Raw genomic sequence first — 22,484 nt, forward strand, 5'->3', positions numbered from 1 at the left:
TAGATACTAGTGAGGACAAAATGAGGTGGGTTTTAGGCAAGAATAAGCATTTCCTGGCATAAAATCCTCTGTTGGACACTCGCCTTGCTCTGCCATGTTTGAAGTCTGATTTGAATGAAGTGCTCACTTTGGGAAGACGGGAGGGGCTGGCATGATTGACAGCTCCTAGAGCACCAAGGCTGAAGGACTGTGGTGCACTCTGAGGTTTGTTTTCAGCAGGGCAGATGGAGAACCCTGATGCAGGCCCTGGGATTAGGTGAGGTGGGATGGGAGGGGCAGTGGTCAGCAGAGAATAGCTCCGGACGGGGAGGTCAGAGGGTGTGCCAGAGGGCTTAAGGGCATCATGTCATGAATTTTCTGTGGCTCTGGATCCTACCACAGGCCTTGCCCCCTCATTTCCTGCTGTGGTTTCCATGTCTTCACAAGCCTAACTCTGAAGGAGCATTTTCCCGACAGCTGTAGGTACATAGAACAACATATGGTTCATGTCTTAGAATAGGGGTGAGGTAGGGGGAGGAGGCAACAAGGGCGAGAAACTCAAAGGAAATGGAGATGATCCCTTTCCCTTAAAAAATCCCTAGGAGTGACAGTGTCCAGGAGAGTGAGGAGTGCAGAGTGCACTCCTAGGAGTGCAGCTTCAACATGCTGTTGGACCCAGGGCATGTAGGTCTGCCAGATGGCTTGATATTGGCACCTGTTGTGAGGTCAGCAGTCCTGGGGCTGGAGTCTTATGCATGGCTTCTCCCTGCAGGGGCAGTGTGAGCGTCTAACCTGGCCTAGGGGCTGGGGCTTGCCTTTTCTGTGGCTTTGGGACTTGGGGTCTTTTGAGTAGTGCAGATGCTATAGTTGGGAAGACTGCCGCACAAACAACTTTCTATCAGCTCACTCAGGCTGTCATCTCAAGACTCCCATGTGGGTAGCAGAGACCTAAGTCATTGAATCATCACTTGCTGTCTAGGAGGTTGTGAATTATCAGGAAGCTGGGCTAGGAGCAGAGCTGAGACACTGAGCTCAGATACTGCCATTTGGGGTGTAGATATCCCTAGCAGTTTCTTAACCACTTATGTTGTGCCTCTGGAGTCATTTGTCTCCTTGCCCTGCCTCCCTACTTCTCCCCCTCCCATCCTGCTCCATATTTGTTGGGGACTTTGCATGCTAGGCCCTGGAGATTCACAAATGAGTAAGCTGATCTAATCAGGGAGACAGAAAAGAGGAGCTATTGGGGCCAGTACTGTGGCACACTGGATTAAGGTGTAGGCTGAGATGCTGGCATCCCATATTGGAGTCCCAGTTCTCTGCTTTCTGATCCAGCTCTCTGTTAATACAACTGGAAAAGGACTATAAGATGGCCCACGTATCTGCACTCCTGCCACCTATGTCAGAAACCCAGATGAAGTCCTAGGCTCCTGTGATTGGCCTGATATGGCATCAGCCATTGTAGCCACTTAAGGGAGACACCTGGCAAATGGATCTTGCTCTGTCACTCGACTTTACAAATAGAGTTTATCAGTGTGTGGAGGGATCTGCTGGGACTTGCTTGATAAGAGGAGCTGGAGGTGTTGGATTGGAGTCCCTTCAGCCAGTTGAGGCAAGGAGTACTCAATGCTGTCACTTTGGAGAAGACAAGGAATAGTTCAAGTTTTGGGTGGGTAAGCAGAGTTAACAGGTAGAGAAGCTGACTTGTAACCTTAAAAGATGAGGAATCCCACAGGTAAGGGGATAGAAGCCACATGTAGTGTTCAGACATGGCCACAGTGTGGCAGAAGCAGCCTGGATTTCAGTGGGCATTTGGTTTCCGGGAGACTTAAACAGGTTCAGGGCAATGCAGTGAGCTTTCGTTCAGGAGGGCTCAGGTATTGGAAGACACTGAGTGGAGGGAACACTGACTCCGAGGCTTGTGCATCTGGGCAGTTGCATTCTGGAGTATTCTCCCCTAAATAAGGGGAAAGTAGATTCTTCTCAGAGATGAGCAACTGTTGACAAGAAAACAGTGCTATCCAAAGCAGTGAGAAAATGAAGACTTGTTAGTCATGCCATTCAATTTGGCATCTTTTACTTTTGGGAGGTATCAAAAAATTCAGGTTTTGTGGGAGTAAATTTTGCTGCTGAAGAGCAGGGTAGGCAGGGTGGAGGGATGAGGAAGCAAGGGGGAGTCACTTGGGTCTTCTGGGAAGGGTGAAGGGTGCTCACCCCTGGGAATAACTGAGCAAGGGCATGCAGTTAGAGTGCACCTGCTAGAGTGGAGTGTGAGGCAGCACCCCTCATGCATCCCACAGGGATGCCCCCTGTGTGGGAGCCCAGGACAAGCTTCAAATTATGCAGTGCTGGAGGACAACCAGAGAGCTCTTCTAGATTGGTTGCTACAGTTAGGAGGAACTGTGGCAAACACAGGGCATTTGCAATGAGCCTGGGTGTGGCATGAACTCAGGATGGTGAGGACAGGAAGGGTGATGAGAGTATTTGAAGAACCATGAGCTGTGGCTGTGGCTGGTGGCAGGGTGCTCAGTGTTCTTGGGGAATGTACAGTGGAGGAAGCAGAGCCTGGACAGATGAAAGCAGGTGTGGCTGAAGGAATCTCATGGAATAGCAAGCAGAACTGGGGAAGGAGAAAATGGGAACTGTTGCTCAATGAGTATAAAGTTGCAGTTTGCAAGGTTGTGACCCACATGGGTGAAGGGCCTTGAGCCATCCTCTGCTGCTTTCCCAGACCATCATCAGGGAGTTGGAGCCAGAATTTAAACTGACATCCACATGGGATGCCAGTTTTGCAGGCAGAGAATTAACTTACTATGACATGGTACCAGCCCCTATTCTTTCTTCCTCGGACTGGACCCAGCTGAAGCCAGGAGCTTCTTCGAAGTTCTTCCACATAGTGCAAAAGCCAAAACACTTGAGCCATCTGCTACTTTCCCAGGCACATTATCAGACAGCTTGTTGGGAAGCAGAGCATTGGGACTTGAGCTTGCACCCATATGGGATGCTTAACCTAGTAAACAGCTTAATCTGTTTTGTGACCACACCAGCTTCACTCTATTTCTGAAAACTTCAGCTCCTAGGTAGAACTTCAGTTCTTTCCTTGTCAGCATTGAAGAAGTGAGCATCTCTTACTCTTACACTCTCACCCCGCAAAAGCTTATCTAATAGTGGAAACTCTAAGGTTTCTCTTTCTGCAGGGCATGGTGGCCACAGTCTCATTCAGCGGTCTTTAAGGTGGGTCTCTGGCAATGCTTTAGGAATGCTAGTTCTTAGGTCGCATCCTAGATTGGTTGAATCAATGAACGTCGTTGAGTTGCCAACGACGCGTGTTTGAACATGTCAGTGATTCTCAATGCCTGTTGTGCAGATTGTGTGTTGGTGCATCTGGAGGCAGAGACCAGGGTGCAGGGCAGTTTGCTAAATCAGAGATTTTCTATGCACCTATGAAATCAACATTCTCATATGTAAGACAGAGCTATAGTCAGTTTTCCCCATCAAATAATAGAAGGTTGTTATTGCTATCATTTTACTTTAGTGGAGGAACTCAGGGGCTGAGGGGGATTAGGGGAAGAGGGCCCAACTTTGGAATTGATGTTCTCCTGAGTATATGCCTTGGTTTTCCTTTCTAAAGTCCCCTCCCACCTAGTCCTAGTAGTGAAAGCTTCTTAGCTGGCACAGTAGCCTTCTATGTGTACCTGTAGGCATGTGTATGCCTGGATCATCATCCTGAAACTCAGTTTGTATTGTTAATGAATTTGTGTTTCAGAACCAGAGTTACTTCCCATTTGTGATCACCCAAGATTTATTTCTCTGCTTCCCCACCAGGGGGCTTCACAGCTGTATTTCCCTTTCATCAACTGCAGCTGTTGGTAAAGCAAATCTTGTCTCAGTCAGTTGATACAGATGTCTACCCACAAAAGCTTCCAAGTTAGAGCTTACCATGATTCAGTGCAATGCTCATCACCTCATCTACACTCAAGTTTCTTCTGTGGCATCTCTGTCACGGGGTCCTGAGTTTTCTGCAGGAACTCCTCCAATGGTAGGAGTTGGTTGGTCGGAGTGAAAGACTGCAGTGTATATGTTTGTGTGCTGTGTGTGTGGAGACTGAAACTCACTTTATTTTTCTCTTCTTGAAAGAGTCTTCTGGGGGTTTTTGAAACGTGTGCTACAATCAGCTTCTAAAGATAGCAAAAACATGCTGATGCTTAAGCTACTTCTAAAAATGGCCTAGTATTTCCACATAACCTATGCGACCCTCCCATGTTCTTTAAATTATCAGTGGACTGCTTGTAAATTGCTTTTATCCTATATCGTTTAGGGGGGAAATGACAAGAAAAAGGTCTGTAATTATTCAATTCAGGCACTTTTAGAAGATGTATTTTCTATCTATGGTTGGTTGAATATGTGGGATATAGAACCCATGAATGTGGAGGAATGATGGTATATCCCCTGGGCCCAAGTGTATCAGGTAGCTGGTGAACTGACCTCTAATACTGTAAGTAGCTTCCAGGAGCTTTGGGGTGGAATGTAACTTACATGTCAGCAGTCTACTGAGATGCAGGTCGTTAGGCTCGCATCATTTCTGTGTCCCCTTTAGAAATTCAAACATTCTTTATGCTTGTGTATGTGAAGCTCTGGTTCTGATCCCCACCCCTGGTTGTTCCCCTCTGTATGTTTTTGAGTATCTTCATCTTTGCTCACGTAGCCCTCAAATGCTGCACACATCTTGCTTCTTTTCCTTCAGAACACTAAAGCCTTGTGGTCCAAGCTGAAGCTGATCAAAGAGGAAAGGATCAATGAGAAAGACAATGTTAGGCACTGCACTTACATACAGACGGCTTGAATTCATGGTCCTCTTCAAAACAGTCCTTTAAGCCAGCTTCCAACCTATCATTTAAAAAAGGAGTTAGTTATTTATTTGAAAGATAGAGTGAAAGATAGGGAGATCTGTCTTCCATCCATGGGTCATTTCCCAAATGGCTGTAATATTTGGGACCAGGCCAGGCTGAAGCCTGGAGTCAAGGGCTGGGTCTCTGACATGGGTGAAAGGAATTCCGTTTGAGGCATTGTCTGCTGTTTCCCAGGCATGTTAGCAAGGAACTGGCTCAGAAGCAGAGCAGCTGGGTCTTGAGTCAACATTTCAAGTAAAAGGTGTGAGTGCCACCATGCTTCTCCCTACCAGTAATTCAGCTTATGGCCACCACCTCTTGATCTCCTCTCACCTCTTTGTCCTCAAATGTCTCCTGCACAGCATCTGAAACCATCTCTGGATTACCTTTGTTACCCGTTGACCCTGTTATCCCAAGTACCTCACCTACTATTCCTTTCAACTGATTTTTTTGCCAAAATTTCTTGTGTCCGGATGGAAATTGTGGTATTACATGGAGATTGTGACAATTATTTGCCCCTTTCTATTGTTGTATCAGCTTACATAGTTTATAAAAACTCACCAGGAATTTTTGTGCGCCATGTGACCCCAGGGAGGGTAAGGATGACATGGCTTGGCTCTTGGGTTCCAAGTACTGTTTCCTCTTACTTCTTCATGGCTACTTGAGTAAAAGGACGTTTTTGATTCTAGCTAGAGAGAGTTTAGACACAAGCACATAGAACTACTGAGTAAAAATATTTAAAAATACATAGTGAAACTTGTGGCAAAGAAAGGGTACTTTAGAGTTGCAGAAGTGAAGGAAGAGTTTAATGTCTGCGGACTCCGCAGCTCTGTGGCGTGGAGCAGTGCTGCAAGGCCTGTGGAATCTGGTAGCACATGTTTTAGCATCTACACAGGGAAAGGAGAGAAGGGTTTGGACTGTGTAACCTGGGGAGTTGGATCTGACACTTGAGCCTAAGCTCAGACTTTTAAAAACATATGGAAGATTGTGTTTTCCAAAAATATTTGCAACTCTATATCCCATCCCACATGTTCTTCTTGTAATGTGATGCTGACACGCTTTGCACTGGGGTGCGTGTGTTCTCACCCTTTCAATCTGTGTGGCCTGGAAATGCGTCACAAATGGGTGTGATGTGACTTGCCAAGTTAGATTATGAAAGATGATAAAGGTTCCTCCTGCTGCCTGTTTAAGAAAGGCTTGTCAGTCAAAGCCTGTCTTTGTGTTGTAAGGAAACAGACTGCTTGGACAACCCACCTCGAACCCATCGTAAAGTGTAGGGTTGAGAACAAATACCTGGTTTTTCTCTGTAGCCATTAAATTGGATGTGGTCAGTTACACAGCAAAAGATAACAAAGTTCTCCAACCTTGATGAAAGAGGAATCGGGGAAAATGGCGCAGGGAAACAATATGGGGATCTGTTAACTTCCTCTGGTTCTTGAGATGAACTTTTTCCTAAGAAATTGAATCTACCCTCATGGCCCAGAAACCCTTTCAGACTGAAAAATGAATGAAAATTATTTTTGGGTTCATAATGGCGAGACAAACTGCAAAAATTTTCTAAAGGAAACTCAAGTCATAAGATAGTCTTCAAAAACAAGACAGATAGGAGCTCAAAACACAGCATTAAACAAAACAAAAAGCTGCTGAGGAGCAGAATCTCAATTCAACAAATAGAGAATTAGGATCCTCAGAGATACAAGGATGACACTGTGGGAGAACGTATAAAGGAAAGCTAATTAAAAATGACTAAAGAATTAAATAGTAATAATGGAGTAAGACATGTGGAGAACTGATAGAACTTTGACAATAGCAATAAAGGAAGCATTAAACATACCAGCAAAACCAAAGGCAAGCACAATGTTATTTGACTGTTTGGAAGGACTGAAAAGAGAAATTAAGGAGCAGAGAAAAGACACATGTGGGGAGATTATCCTTACTGTAACACAGGGATATGGTGAACATGAAACAATGGCTCACTGCTTCAGAGAGCGGAGTCATAAGGTCCAGCATACACCACACAGGAATTTCACAATGAAAGATAATACAAAATATGGGAACAGCTCATGAATATCCATTAGCTGAGCGTGTATTAGTGGTGTGAATCTGCATATGGAAATATCATACTCAGTTTTAGGCAGGGAAGGAAAAATTGACCTGCTGTTAGACATCTAACAGGGAAGTTAAACACAGTGAGAACACAATGAGAAAATTAAAGATAATTGGAAAGGAATGACAGGTTACCTATACTCCCAAATTGAGTGTGTGTTTTGAGTTCTCTGGAAGGTGGCTGTGACCATGTAATTCATTTCTGATCACTAAACTGTAAACAGATGTGGCAAAGGAACATTTCTGGAAATTTCATTGGCACTTTGTGTACCCTTTTACCTGTTTCATTTTTATCTCTTTTGCATCTGCTGCCTGGAGCATACCTATGATACCTCAGCTTTAGCCACGATCTTGGGTCACAGGGAAAATTGTCACACTGAAGGTTGATAGAGTGGTAAGTTGGCAGCTTTGTGGAACAAGGCTGCCAGGCTCTGAAATGCCCATGTCCAGATTTTTACATACAGAGATATAACCTTCTATCTTATTTAACTTACTAGATTTTTGCCTCTCTGTTATTCAATCATATCTAATCTGCATACATTTGCCCAGGGTTAATAATCACTGCAGGCTTCTCCACAGTGTATTTGGGAGGCAGAAGATTAATAGTATTTATGTCATGATGACAAAAAGCATTGTCACCCTGGAATTCTACACAGAGACAAATACCATTTAAGAGAGAGTGACATTTCCAGGAAAATCCACTTGACTGAAAAATAAAGGGTATGCTTCAGAAGGGAGGCAGTCAATTTAGAAAGAATAAAGACAGGAAAAGGATGACCCATTATTTTATGTGATATACAGTCAAAACCTAAAAAGAATATAGGGATGATCATTGCTATTAAGTTTTTAAAAAACTATCTTTATTTAGCTATCTAACTCACTTATCATTTTTATTCATTTGAAGTATAGAGTTCACTGGTTTTTAGTTTATTCATGGAGTTGTACACTCATCATCATCATCATCATCATCATCATCATCTAATTTTAGAAGTTTTTGTCACTCTAGAAAGAAATCCTGTGTTGAATAATAGTCACTGGTCTGAGACCTGCGACCCTACTCCTAGGAATGATTCATCTGCTCTGGGCTTCTGAAATTTTGCTGATTTTGTTCACTTTATGTAGATGAATTCAAGTAATGCGTGATCCATTGTGATTGGATATTTTGACTTAGCATGCCATTTTCAGCTTCACCTATGTTGAAGCGGGTATAAGAATACAGTCCCTTTTTATCGTGGAATAGCATTTTGTAGCATGGATAGAGACCACATTGTATGTTTCCTCGAATCAGTTAATGGCACTAAGTAGTTAGTACCTTTTGACTATTGTGAATAATGTTACTGTGAATATTTGAGCACACTTTTTTGGTGGGTGTGTTTAGCTTGGCTATAAAGCTGGGAATACAATTGCAGGGTTCTGAGTGTCTCCATGTTCAGCCTTCTGAGAATCTGCCTAACTGTTTACCAAAATGACTGCACCATTGTGCCATTTAATATGATTTTTTTAAAAAAAGATTTATTTATTTATTTCTTCAAAAGTCAGTTATATGGAGAGGAGGAGAGACAGAGGAAGATCTTCTGTCTCACTCCCCAAGTGGCCGCAAAAGCCGGAGTTGTGTTGATGCGATGCTGGGAGCTAGGAGCCTCTTCTGGGTGTAGGGTCCCAAGGCTTTGGGCCGTCCTCGACTGCTTTCCCAGGCCACAAGCAGGGAGCTGGAAGGGAGGTAGGGCTGCTGGGATTAGAACCGGTGCCCATATGGGATCCTGGCGCTTTCAAAGCAAGGACTTTAGCTGCTAGGCCAGGGCTCCGGGCCCCTCAGATACAATTCTAAGAAGATAGTCATATTTCCCTTCCTCCCTCACTTTCCCTCTCTTCTTCCTTTCAGCCTTTATTTTTTATTTTAATATTTATGATAGCATACTTTCAATTTACTTTATAATTATAGGTAATGTACCACTAATCATAATATTAAATAAGTAAAAGGTAAGACCACTTTTCACAATAAGTAGATGAGGGCTATAAGCAGTAATTATAAAATACCAGTTTCATTCTTATATACTGTAGATTTTTTGATAGTCTATTAAATACCACAGAACAGAGGAAATATATATTACTTGTGTTCTTCAGATTGGCTTATTTTAGTAAGCATAGTGGTCTCCAGTTGCGTCCATTTTATTGTAAACAACAGGATTTATTTTATGACTAGCATTTGTTCATGTATGTGTACCACATTTTCTTTAGCCAGTCATCAGTTGTTGATGTATATCTGCATTGATTTCATCTCTTAGCTATTATGAGTGGAGCTGCTATAAGCTTGGGGGGTAGGGAGGGGAAGTAAAAGCAGCTGTTTCATATACTGATTTCATTTGTTTTTGATAAATTTCCAGTAGTGGGATAGCTGGGTCATATCATATGGTAGATCTAAATTCAGATTTCTGGGGAATTTCTGGCTATCTTCCATAATAGTTGTTCTAGTTTATATTCCTGTCACAGTGTATTAGGGTACTTTTTCTCCACATTTTCACCAGAGCTAATTATTTTTTGATTTTTTGAATGATATCCATTCTAACTAGTGTTGGCATTTTCCTGATGGTTAGGGACCCTGAACATTTTTTGTATGTCTAGTGTCCATTTGTTTTTCATACTTTGGAAAATGTCTCAATGTCCTTTGCCCATGTCTTAACTGGATTGTTTTTCGTTGTTGTTGTTGTTGACTTTCTTGAGCTATTTGTAGATCTTAGATACCTCTGCATACTGTTAGCCAATTGTGTCAACAACATTTGTTGAAGAGACCATGCTTTTTTTCCTGGATTTTCTTTCAAAATTTGTTTAAAGAATTATTTATTTTTGTTGTAAAGTCATATATATATATATGGAGGAGAGACACAAAGAAATATCTTCTGTCCGATAATTCACTCCCCAAGTGAGCACAACGGCTGGTGCTGTGCTGATCCGAAGCCGGGAACCAGAAACCTCCCCCTGGTCTCCCAAGCGGGTGCAGGGTTCCAAGGCTTTGGGGCATCCTCGACTGCTTTCCCAGGCCACAAACAGGGAGCTGGATGGGAAGCAGGGCTACTGGGATTAGAACCGATGCCCATATGGGATCCTGGTGCTTTCAAGGCGAGGAGTTTAGCCACTAGGCCATGGCACTGGGCCCTTTCTTTCGATTTTTTTTTTTTTTTGTCAAAGATTAGTTGGTTGTACATGTGTGGACTTCATTTTTGGGTTTCTGTTTTGTTACATTGATATTCTTTGTTTCTATACCAGTACCAGATTGTCTTGATGATGACTGCCCTGTTATGTACTGTGTAATGTCAATGATAGAATATTCTTTAAATGATACAATTATCGATTATAGAATAATGGCTTTCAAGGATTACAAGATGTGATAGATAAGGAAGAAAAGTAAATGTGGTTATGTAAGTGGAACACAAGGAATCTTCTAGTGATGGGAGGTTGTGTGAGTATATAGCATGTGTCTGCATCTGGTTAAGATAATCTGTTGTGCAGTGTTCAAATTGTTAGCACTTTGCATGAAGGGTGCATGGAAAGGATGCCTTCAATTGGACTGAACACAGATTAAATGAAAGAGTCCTCTTCCCAGCCAGCTCCAATTAAGGGGAGGAAATCCACTCATCCCCTGAGATTCATACATACTCAGTTACGTTGCTGCAATGAAATTGGATGCATTTTCATCCATGGGATGTCCCATAAATTTGTCAGTCGTGCACTTCTGTGAAATTTCCTTTTCAGTGATATTTGTGGAACACCTACTGTGTGCCAAGTGTTAGGTCTTGGCTAAGCCATAGGTTGAAGTCCCTCCCGGTTGTGAAATGTGTACCTGCAGGAGGTTGATGTAAACCATTAAAAACTTAACTCTTCTTGTAGCTGCACATCTTTTGGGGGTTCTGTTGAAATTCTCATTTTTACAGCTGCAGCTTTTGGGACTCAGGAAACAATTGCTTAGTGTTTGTGTCAATATGTTGATGAAGCTAGGTTTTCTAATTTATTATAGCAAGATAAGAAAGAAGGGCAATCTGATTTTGATGGGTAATGAATATAAAGCTATATTTCACTAAGAACATCACCTGTTATGCTGGAATCCATACTGGAGTGCCAGTTTAAGACTCTCTTGCTACTATTTCAATCCAGCTTCCTGGTAGTTTGCCTCAGAATCTCCCCTTTGAGAGAGTCACATGGAGTTCCTGGCTCTGCCCAGGCTATGCGACCGCTCAGAGTGAACACCAACAGATGGAAGAACTCACTCATTCTCTCTCTTTGCCTTTCAAAAAAGTAAATAAGCAAGTGTTTTTAAAGACCAGAGCTTGAGATATGAAGCAGTTGGGTCAGAAACTGAAGAAAGACTCCATGATATAATCGACACATGATTAAAAAAAAAGAAACAGCCTGTGGAGGTGTTAATCCATGTTTTAAATGTGGTTCTTTGCTGTTTAGAACCATATATCTTTGAGATATGTGAGCCTTTACTCACCTTGGAAGGACATTTTGGATGCAGGGGTATAAAATGAGTAAGTCAAAGTTTTTTTCCCTGTAGGTACTGCGAACAGATGACCCGTTGTCTTTGCTTTATTGCCAGCAATGGCTCATTTGGGTTCAGAGTAGGGAAGTTCTCCTCTGAGATCAATGTATTAACCAAAGTCTCTATTTTTTCTGGAAATCTTGATTAAAATCTCCAAATCTTTAAGCAACTGCTTTCACACACTTTTATTTTTGGTCACAGCACAGATCACACATAAACACGTGGGTTTCGCATAATATGTGCTTTCAGAGTACTTTTATGTGTACCTTAATTATTAAAATTATTCCTACCAAGTTTTACAGTGAGGTTGAAACCAGCCTTGGAAATTCCCAAAGGACTACTAGGCAGATTTACAAGTGAATCATCCACCAGATGGTAAGACCTGAATTTCTGTCAGCTTTGAGACACTAGCATACTTTTATACATTGAACAATTTTTACTGAATTATGAGGGTTGTATTAAATTAATGAAAGTATAAATTATAGGAAATGTTAAAAATGCTATCTTCTCATTCAAGTGTTCAGTTTAGATTAACCATTAACACAATGATTGACAAGTAGATTATATTGATAAACTTGTTTTAATTCGTATGCTAATGAATGCTGTCAAAGTTCTTGAAAATAGTCTCCCTTTAATCTTGTGTACATTAGTCTGCTAAACAGACTTGTTCTGTTTCTGTATGACAAAGAGTAATGACAATCTTTTCTTTTTGGAAATGATGGTCTCCCTATGCAGTGAACCCCTGCACCAGAGGAAGTTCTAAGCAGATTTTGCAAATTCTCCAGGAACAATGCCCATTAGTTGGATTAGGTAGACACAAAATGGCTTTGCTTCGAAGCAATTCTTTGCTTTGGGGTCTATTCTTTCTGTTTATTCTTTAGGCTTGAGCTTTGTCTAACTTATTGTGGTGCCTGACTGCATACTAATCCAATGCTAGTCTTATTATGTTCTTTCTGCTGATTTTATTTGGCAACCTGAGTAGATAGTGAAGTCTAGATTAACATCCCTACCCTGCCTTGTGGAACACCACAAATTCTATGAATTTGTTTTGCTGTTCAGCTTAACTAGAGATAAACCCGAAGTGAAACACTGAACAAAACAAAGAGGTGGAGAAATGGAACACAAATGATCTAATATAGCAGCTCACAGAGGAAAGATTTAACTGCTATTTTTCATTTTTTAAATGAGAATCAAGAAGATATTTGAAAGGATATTTAAAGGACTCACTGTGTTCATGAAAAATAAATTTAAGTATCAGTAAAAATAGCACATACCTAACATATATCTAGGTAAAAACTGTATTATAGGTAAACATGTTTACCTACAAAAAAATAAACTAATAAGGCTTGGCATTGAATTCTCTTATATAGCATTCCCACATAAATAGAGGAAAATAACAGAGAAATCTGTTCAGAGTTTAATGAAAATTCAATAAATCGATTTCCTAAATTTTCGTGTTTGTCATCAGCCAGTGTATCATTTTTGGAAAGAATTATTCATGGGTGTATATAAGCCAATTGAAGCATGATTCAGAATACATGGTTAGAGGCGTGGCCTTTGTGGCATGGCTGTTAAATACTTGAAATGTAGGTAATCCTAACTGATGAAACAGTGTTGTGAGTATAAAGCATACACTGGTTTCTGAGCAATGCAAAAGTATATGAAATCTAATATTTGTATATCAGTTATTTGTTGAATAACCAGGGGCATGTGTTCATGGAGCAATGAAATATGCTGTTGTGACTGAGGAAGTAAATATTAAATAATCACTTATGATGAATGGCTACTGTATTGGACAGAATTTCTCTAGTAATGTAAGCAGAGGAAAAAAGTAAGCTGTAAATAAATAGATCATCAAAAATAGTACACAGATGAGGATTAAAATGGCAGAGACAATTTGAATATCTCTACAAAGTAGCAGTTTCCAAAGAAAAATACTGATTTCACAAAAAATAAGTTGAATGTAAAAAAGGAAGACTTTCAAAAAAAATAGAGAAATAGTTGTTTTTTTCTAATAAGGCTTTGGATTCCAAGTTTTATTATAGGCAACTTTATTTATGATAGTCCATGATTTAAAAAAAAAAGTGAAAGAAGAAAATAAACACTTATGTCCTTTTTGAATATAATTGCAAAAGCCTTAAGTAGAATTATCAGATCAAACCTGTGAATATTCTATAGTAATAATACAATATGACCAAACTGAAGTTATTTTAATAATGCAAGGTGACTTAACCAGTAAAGTTTTTAAATGTGTGATCATGATATTTTACAGGCTTTCTTTTTAAGGTTTATATAAGATGGTCTCAACTCTTCAAATCCAGTTTCAATCACTAAGGTTTCTTTGAATTCTTTGAGAACTTATTATTTCCTTTTTTTATGTCGAGCTTTTTTCCTACACTTTGTTTAGCAAATGTTGATTTACCTTTTTTCAAGACAAATGAAAGACGAAACAGTCCATTTTTTGTAATTTCTAAATCCCTCTAGTGCCACTTTCATAAGGTAACAAGTGTATGAGACATTAATGCTCCTGGAATGTTGGTTACATTGCAATTCCATGAAGCATTTAACTTAAACATAAATACCAGACTAGATCCTCTGTCTGCTGTTTGACTCCCTAAGCAGCCACAATGGCCAGAACTGTGTCGATCTGAACCCAGGAGCCAGGAGCTTCTCCAGCATGGGTGCAGGGTCCCAGGACTTTGGGACACCCTCTATCAATAAAGCACATTTGTATTAATAGGCCAGAAAGAAGAAAGAGAAGAAAAATGCGGCACAATAATTTCAGTAGATGGCAAAGCCATTTCTGATTTGTGTGTGTGTGTGTGTCCTGGAAAGAGGCAAGTCACTCAAACTGGAATATAGTAGGGGAATTTATAGTAAAGCTACAGTAGAACATTTTTTTGAAGATTTGTTTATTTTATTTGGGAATCAAAGTTACAGAATGAGGAGAGACAGAGATCTTTCACCTGCTGGTTCCCTCCTCAAATGTCCACAATGGCCAGAGCTGGGCAGGTTCAAAGCTCCCTCTCTCCCTCCCTCTCTTCCCCTCCTTCTCTTTCTCTTTCTTCTCTTCCTTTCCCTTTTCTCCCCCCTCCTCTCCCTCTCCCTTCCAACTCCTCTCTCTTCCTCTGTCTTTCCCTTCTTGGCCTCTCTCCCCCACCCTCTGTTTCTCTCTGTCTGACTCTCCTCTCTCCCTCTCCCCCTCATTCCTTTTCTTCCCATCCCTCCTTCCTTGCTTCTCTCTTTCTCTTGTGTTTTTCCTGGGGGCTTTGTTTGCTGCACTTCTCCGTGTTGTAGGACAGGGCTGTCTAAGTGAAAAGGAAGGTTCCTGCCTTTGGCTTTGCATAATATCAGGAAAGAGCTTCATTTTTATACTGTCATTGTTTTAGCAAGCATAAGGCTCTTCACATGGACTTAACTGTGAATGCCCTTGATTTCTGTGTATCCCAGCCTTATTTTGCCACTGGAAGTTTCAGGAACGTTCTCTTTCTGGAGAGGGGGACATATAAGAGGAAGTATAAATTTAATCTGTGTTATGGAAGATTTTGAGAACCACTGAGGATTTCCAGCAAGGTTTTATCTTACCCTTTCTAGAGAATTGAAACTGCTTTCTCTTGGCTTGGTGGGATTCTGAGTCCTTGGCCCTCTGCCAGCAGAATTGCTGTGCATTCTTATGGAGAGCTAAGTTGATAGGCAGGCATCACCACATCACCTTGAGCTGCTGCTGCCAGCAGGTCATCAGAGAGCTGCCATCAGCCACCCTGCAGAACGAATCTACAGTTAGTTCTGATCTGGAGTCTTCTTATCTCATTTTCTTCCTTTGTCCCTCAACCCAACACTCACCTTGGCTTATTTATCATCCCAAGCAACTGAACTTCCTTCCTTCAAGCTGTAAACTACTTCACACAAAAAGTTCTCCATGGTTGTAGGAGAAGGTGAATCTTGTTTCCTACATGGAAGATTGTTTCATGGTCACAAAGACCAGAGCATCATGTTTAGTCTGCATCCTGGCTTATGAGAGTGAAAATGTGGACTCAAAATGATCTATTCTAACTCTGCTGGATTTGAATTATTTTTTTCGGGGGGTGGAGGGTGGTTGTTTGGAGCCTTGCTGCCCTAGCATTCAGTAGTGTTTCAGTAAATGTTTTTTTGGAAGGATTGCTTTAAATGATGATGCCGGAGAAGGCATCTTGACAAGGCTGGACTCAGAGCAAGTGCTGAGCAGACACTGTTTACCTGCACACCGGAGCCCCTTGCTCTCTTGATGAGTGGGTGGAGGATGGGGAGGGGATGGTACAGGTACTGCTACCGGAGATTATGTATCTGGAGGATTTATAATCAGTGTGGAGGGTGATGGGTAATTTGAAAAGTTGTTTCTATGAAGGAAGGGAGAGATTTATGGCCCAGAGAGATGGATGGGAAAAGAAGGTCATGGACACTAAATTGGAAACAAGTGCAAGGAGGGGTGGGGTGGGGAGGGGCACAGGGAGGAGCAGGTGAGATGGAGTGGGCTGAGCCAGGATGCTCATCTGCTGCACCTGAGCCACATTATTTTTGGTCCCCTGAAGGCTTCCTTTACTTACGATATCCCTCCTGGGGTTTTCGACATTATGGAGAGAGAACCATGTGACTCTGTTTCCATTTTTTTTTGGCCTCTATTTAGTCAGAAACATTTCATGCTTTCCAAAGCAGCTTAAAATAAATCACAGCTGGGGAATTTTCTATTTTTCTCTGTGTCAGAGCAGACCTTTCCAGTACCCCTGGAGAGCATCCTGCCTATGTTTGTGGAGATTCAGAGGAAGTGTTCTTTCCACCTTCTCAGAGTCCTAAGGAGAGAGTGTTTGTTCCCAGAAACTCCCACGTGGACTTGGGATGATACCGGGCAGGGAAACAGTGATCCAGCAACGGCAGGATGAGTGGCAGGATGAGCTTTACTTTCTAGGGTACGAGCCCTGGGTAAATAGCCCTTAGACCGGGCACCTCTTACACCTGGCCACCTTCTCTTGGCTGCATTTCTTTTTTTTTAGATTTTTATTTATTTTTAATAGAAAGTCAGATATACAGAGAGGAGGAGAGAAAGAGAGGAGGAGAGAAAGAGAGGAAGATCTTCCGTCCAATGATTCACACCCCAAGTGACCGCAACGGCCGGTGCTGTGCCAATCCGAAGCCGGGAACCAGAAACCTTCTCCAGGTCTCCCACGCGGGTGCAGGGTCCCAAGGCTTTGGGCCATCCTCAGCTGCTTCCCCAGGCCGCAAGCAGGGAGCTGGATGGGAAGTGGAGCAGCTGGGATTAGAACCGGTGCCCATATGGGATCCTGGCGCGTTAAAGGCGAGAACTTTTAGCCACTAGGCCATGCTGGCTGGGCCCTCTTAGCTGCATTTCTAAGCTCAGTCTGCACTGTTTCCTCTGAATCCACACCCTAGGCATTGTCTGATGATGCTCTGTGGGAGTGTCTTATCCATGGGGAATAGGAGCTTGTGCATACATGCTGCTCTTTCAGTTCTGCAGCGGGATAATTCTGAGCATCAATCTCGGCTCCTTTTAGGTTCCCTGCAGCACCCAGACTTAGCTGCCCTTTGGGATAGGTTTTATTGTCGCTTAGGTGTAATAAGGCCAGCAGGTCAACAGATGACTGACATTGGAAGGATAGTTTGACTCATAGGTCTCAAGAACAAAGGCAGTCTCACACTCTGAGGGACCGCTTGAGGTGTGGGGGGATTGATCATACAGCAAAGGGAAGAGGAGGGTTCTAGGAGCAAGAGCCCACTAGTGGAGTCCACAGGGAGGAGGCAGGGCCCATAGCCTCAGGATTGAGTCATCTGAGTAATTTCATTGACTCTGGGCAATTGGGGCTGTCCCCAGTTGCTGGCACCTGTTCTAGGACCTGTAGTCCTAGAGTGTGTGGGACCCATTAGGGAGGTACTGGAGGAAGTATAGTTTGGATCACATTGTTTGTATTAAAAATCATACCCCTGGCAGGAGGAACCCTCCTGAGGGAACGTGCTAACAAGGGGAGCAGAAAGCTAAGAGCAGGGAACACATGGGATTTGTGGTTAGTGTATCCATTGCTGTGGGTGTGTAGGTATCTTGCCACTGCTCCCTGGACTGCCTCTGTAAGTTCCCTTTTTGCTCCCCCTGCCCTCCGCCCCTGAATTCTGGAATCACTTCCAAAATAAATTACTTGCTACAATTGCTGACTCAGGATCTGCTCTTTAGACTGAAACCCTATGTTAAAAACAATTCAGGAAGGGCTGATAGAGACCACATTTCTCTGTATGCAGTGGTATTCTCTGTTCATCTGCTTAGTGTATTTCCTGTGATAAATTTTTTTTTGCTTAAGATTGTTGAAATGATCATGAGTGAAAAAATGTTTATTTTTACTGCTTGAAAAGTTAATCTGTCATTCATTCATTCATTCATTATCAACTGTTTCTTTGTAACCTGCTGACCATGATCATAAATTTGTATGGATCACTACTATTCAAATTTAATACCCCAGGATATTAAATTTCATCTTCATAATCTCCTGTTGCTTATTTTTATACTGTTTTTCTTGATGTGAGAGCCATAGTTCCCAACATTATTATCATTGTTGCTCATTTACTCCATCTAACTACATACATGACATAGTATTGAGTTGCTACTTGTACCATTGGCAGCAAACCCGTTTCAGGAAGTTCAAGATTTATCTGGTGTGTGTGTGTGTGTGTGCTTAGAATCGATCTCTCTCAGGATGTATGGTATTCAATACTATATTCAGAAGATATTTAACTCATTTTCCATTATGGTCATGTTATGGTATATAGTTAGGCTTGTTTACTTCTGTTTGTATGTAGTTTTAGCAACTTTAAAAAATTCTGTTAAATTTATTTCATTTTAAATAAAAGTAAAACTTATGAAGCGATGTGAAGCCTTTGTCTCATCTCCAGTCTGTCCTCTCTGTTCCCAGCCCATGCCCTGTAGCTAAACCATGTTCATGGCTTCTGGTCCATTCTTCCTGTTTTTGAAAGGATAAGAGATATATTTCCTGTTATTTCTCACTCAAGAGATAGCAAAATAGAAATAATCTAATTCCTGTTAGCTTCCTTCCTCCCTGCTCCATTTACCATGGATCTTGGAAATCACTCATCAATTTACGGAGATTTGTCTTTGGAATGTTACTCAGTGGTATAGTAGTGTGTCACTTGAATGTCCCAGAGTTAATTCAACTGATCACTGGATGTAGGTAGATTAATTATAGGAGCATTTCTCAAGGGGGTATAGTGAGAAGCATGAGGACTTCAATATTGATAAAGGATCATTTTTAAGAGATTTATTTGTTTTTATTGGAAAGTCAGATATATAGAGAGGAGGAGAGACAGAGAGGAAGATCTTCCGTTCGATGATGCACTGTCCAGGTGGCCGCAACAGCCGTAGCTCTTCCGGGTCTCCCACATGGGTGTAGGGTCCTAAGGCTTTCGGCCGTCTTCGACTGCTTTCCCAGGCCACAATCAGGGAGCTGGATGGGAAACAGGGTTGCTGGGATTAGAGCCGGTGCCCATAGAGGAGCCTGGTGCATGCAAGGTGAAGACTTTAGCTGATAGGCTACTGTGCTGGGTCCCGATAAAAGATAATTTTTAAAAATTCATACAAATACAGGATAAACATAAGCTAGAGAGCTTAATTCCACTCACTAATTAATGAAGACACCATTAAGTTGTTATAACTAGTTGGGAAGAGAATCCGAAGAACAAACCAGTATATAGGTTCATCAGGAATACTGCAGTGAGTCTAACAGTTGTGAAACTGGCAAGACTTGTCAGTATCCATATGGTAAAAATTAATTAAGCTTCATGGGACATAATCTATGTTTCTGTGGGTATGAACCATGGACATTTTTATGTTTCCTTCAATTTACAGTATTTAAAAATAGTTCCAAGCTAATGAAAAGTGGAGATAAACCATGTGGGTAAACTAGACAATAGATAAGCTAATTTTTTTCAATTATAGTGATTTTTAAAACTATTTTTTATGGGCCCAGCGGCGTGGCCTAGTGGCTAAAGTCCTCGCCTTGAACGCCCTGGGATCCCATATGGGCACCGGTTCTAGTCCCGGCAGCTCCACTTCCCATCCAGCTCCCTGCTTGTGGCCTGGGAAAGCAGTTGAGGATGGCCCAAAGCTTTGGGACCTTGCACCCGCGTGGGAGACCTGGAAGAGGTTCCTGGTTCCCGGCATTGGATCGGCGCATACTGGCCCATTGCGGCTCACTTGGGGAGTGAAACATCAGATGGGAGATCTTCCTCTCTTTCTCTCCTTCTCTCTGTATATCCGGCTTTCCAATAATAATAATAAATCTTTTAAAAAAAACTATTTTTTATTATTGTTTTATGATACAGTTCCACAGGCTCTGGGATTTCCTCTCCAGTTTTCCTCCCCCCATTGATATCCCCTCTAGTATTACAATGGGTGGTCCTTCCCAAACAGTCATAAGTCTATCATGACGCTGTTAAAGTGTTTCCTGACATTGTAGGCATGGACAACATCAGAGAGTCCAGCACCCTACTGTCAGGATATTTTCAGCTGTTTCACTGGGAGTCCATTTTTGGTCTGCATGTAGAGAGACATGCTATATTTTGTCTCCACATCTGAACATGTCATTCTCCACTACACTTTTATCATTCATCCCCTTAAATAAAGAGCCAGTAAACATAGTCCACAACAGGGAGAAAAACAGAAAATTTTCACCAACATGAAGTTAGAGAACATGTTATGAAAATACCAGTGCATTGCTAGAATGATAAAAAAGGAAAATAAAAAATGGAGCAGTGGCCAGCATATCCAAGTGCACAGTACATTGGAGTCTGCAGAGGACATCTGGTACCATAATAGAGGACGAAGGACATAACAAATTGATCAACTAACCCAGCCAAGTGTTGGCAGTGAATAACTGGGTGAACAGAGACTCTAAGGTGGACTGTGTCAGTCAGTGGAGTCTGGAGAGATTTTATCATGCTTTGAGGGGCAGTAATTCAAAACTGTTGAACTATCAGATCCTCATGAGCAGGACCCTCAGAGCATGCCCCACAATGGGGACCCTGGGATGGTATTGGATGGCTGCTGTTGATTCATTGTGATTGCTTGTGGACTGGCTCCTAAGAGAACAGTTTCATTCATCTTTCTGTTCACAGAGACTTAGAGTGGAACTTGGCACATTGTGGGAATGTAAATATGTTTTTATTAAATGAATAAATGAAGGAAAGAGGGACAAATATGGGGAGTTTTCGGTTAGGTCTTAGTTGAAATTTAAGAAAATAGATGGCTGCTTTTAGTTTTTTTTTCCTAAGCCAGGCATCAGTAATTTATGACAGATCTTCATTAATAGGACCAGATCTTATGCAGATAAATGTTTAGGATTTTTTTAAAAGATTTCTTGTATTTCAAGCATTGAGACATCTGTTTCTTGACACTACTGTGATTTATTTTCTTTTGATTGACATAAAAACAGTTTACACGCCCCAAAAGGGTTGGTCGTGACCATGTCATCAAAAGTGCCATTTGCTGATCCATGGGGAATCCTTGATGACTGCTCAGGGAACCTTGTGGGGTGCTTCCTCCTGACTGTAAAGTTCTCATGTTCTTAGTGGCAGAATAAGTTCTTTGGGCAGAATAAGCCAGGATGGTTTCTTCTGTGATGGACTGCAGGTGGCTGGCCTGGGTTCTAAGGAGACATTAGCCTCTTGGTACATGCATCTTTCTCTGACACCTCGCCCACACATAATGGGTGTTATCTGGTACAGCTGCTTCTTCATGAACTCCCCTCATGCCCCTGAGGAGCCTCTGTGTGAGTTAGATAAAGCATCTCCTCTGCATTGTTGCGTGGGTGGAACTAAAGCCAACCCTTCTTGTATGGACAGAGCCCCATCAGTATGCAGTTTGACTATCTGCCAGAATTTTGGTGCAAAGACAAAATCTTCCTTTCATTTGAGTAGAACATAGCCAGCATAAGCCAAAGGCAACCTGCTAATGGTAAGAGGAATGCCCTCAGGCTCTGCTTTAGAAATGAAATTAGCCACAAACTAAATTTATATCAGTTTATTAGTGTATTATTTATGATATTTTTATTTACCTTTATCATAATTTTACATGTTGGAATAGTTGTAAATTTGCATAAATCATGCAAAAATATTGGAGCTATACTGAGATAAAGAGATTCCCCCATCAGTCATATTTATAACATAAAGTATAGCACCTCCAGACCTATTTTGCTCTGTTGTTACCTCTTATTTTGGCAAGGTGCATTTGTAATGACTAATGAACCAATGCTGATATAGTATTGCTCCCTGAAATCCATGTTATTCAGATTTCTCTAGATTTTATCAAATGTCTTTCTTGAGTGCCAGGATCTCATCACCTTCCATTTCAACCTCTTGCCTTCTTAGGGTCCTCTTGGTTGTGCTAGTCATTTAAGTCTTTCCATCTCTTTGCTAACCTTGACAATTGGAAATTTACTGATCAGATATTTTGTAACATTCCTCAGTTGAGATTGTCTGACATTTTTCCCTGACTGGACTGGGTGTTTTGAATAGTTCTGATCATTAATTAGATGTAGAAAGGCCAGGAGATGACTGCTGTTACATCAGTAGTTGCTATTTTCGTAGTGTTGGAGATAGGAGCGCCACCTCATGGTGTGGGGTCACATGGGAAAGCCTTGGGGTGGTTCATGAGGAGGAGCGAGAGGGGAGAACTATGAGCAAGAAACACTTTCATTGTCTCCACGGGAAGTACCTGCTGAAGCAGGATAGATAGGCTTTAGATTGCATGGTTAATGTAATTCCAGTCAGCTGTTGGGTTTAGGGGACAGTACCTAGTACCTGGCTCTGGCAGTAGTAGGGCATAAAGGTAGTGGCTGGAAGCTTTGAAATTTCTGTAAAGGAAATGGCTGAGGGTGTGAACTCCAGATTGTTTGGTTGTATTTGAAAAGTGCATCCCTTTAGGA

General features: G+C 41.8%; 1 protein-coding gene across 8 annotated transcripts in view; it reads left to right on the forward strand.

Annotated features, from left to right (window-relative positions):
- Positions 1-22,484, forward strand: part of PDE1C (phosphodiesterase 1C) — a 433,318-nt gene that overhangs the window by 138,933 nt on the left and 271,901 nt on the right. The window lies entirely within an intron of this gene.

Source organism: Ochotona princeps, chromosome 20 (genome assembly GCF_030435755.1).
Source record: "Ochotona princeps isolate mOchPri1 chromosome 20, mOchPri1.hap1, whole genome shotgun sequence".
NCBI lineage: Eukaryota > Metazoa > Chordata > Mammalia > Lagomorpha > Ochotonidae > Ochotona > Ochotona princeps.